This window comes from Natator depressus, unplaced genomic scaffold, assembly GCF_965152275.1.
Source record: "Natator depressus isolate rNatDep1 unplaced genomic scaffold, rNatDep2.hap1 scaffold_100, whole genome shotgun sequence".
NCBI lineage: Eukaryota > Metazoa > Chordata > Testudines > Cheloniidae > Natator > Natator depressus.
Genome location: NW_027439779.1, coordinates 121,400 through 122,086, shown reverse-complemented (window position 1 = coordinate 122,086; position 687 = coordinate 121,400). Strand labels below are relative to the sequence as shown.

The 687-nt window shown below is 65.8% G+C and overlaps 1 non-coding gene across 1 annotated transcript; it reads left to right on the top strand.

The window, feature by feature from the left end:
- The first annotated feature begins 260 nt into the window (after positions 1 to 260).
- On the top strand, positions 261 to 379 carry LOC141980378 (5S ribosomal RNA). Its single transcript, XR_012637530.1, has one exon. It is a non-coding gene; the product is annotated as a 5S ribosomal RNA (ribosomal RNA).
- Positions 380 to 687: the final 308 nt, after the last annotated feature.

Genomic DNA, 687 nt, shown 5'->3' with positions numbered 1-687 from the left:
CGGGCCCACCCGAGGCAGCGGAGTCAGTAAGGGAAAGGGGACGAGGCGGCCCGGAGCCGGGTGCCCGGAGCCGGGTGCCCGCGGCCAGGATCGGGCCCCTGGAAGTCTGAAAAAAAAAATTTCACCGACCCCCAAAGGGGTGTTGGGGGGGGGCTCACGAAGCCTCCGGAGCGGAAAAAAAAAAACGGAAAAAAGGATCGGGCCCACCCGAGGCAGGGGAGTCAGTAAGGGAAAGGGGACGAGGCGGACCGGAGCCGAGTGCCTACGGCCATACCGGACGGAAGGCCCCCGATCCCGTCCGATCTCGGAAGGTAAACCGTCCCGGGCCTGGCTAGTACTTGGATGGGTGACCGCCTGGGAATCCCAGGTGCCGTAGGCAGCTTTTCCCGCTGCGAGCCAGCTCTCTCCTTTTCTGGGGAACAAGGGCAGGGTCGCCCTGCCAGGGGCCCTGGGGCTGAAGTCCCTGCCGGCCACCAGGTCAACCCGGAGCCTGCCCCTCTGCGGCCAGCAGGTCAACCCCATACCGGCAGGGGGTTGACCTGGTGGCCGGGAAGCAGAGCGGCCAGCAGGTCAACCCCATACATTCAGCGGGTTGACCTGGTGGACGGGAAGGAAAGCGGCCAGCAGGTCAACCCCATACTTTCAGCGGGTTGACCTGGTGGCCGGGAAGGAAAGCGGCCAGCAGGT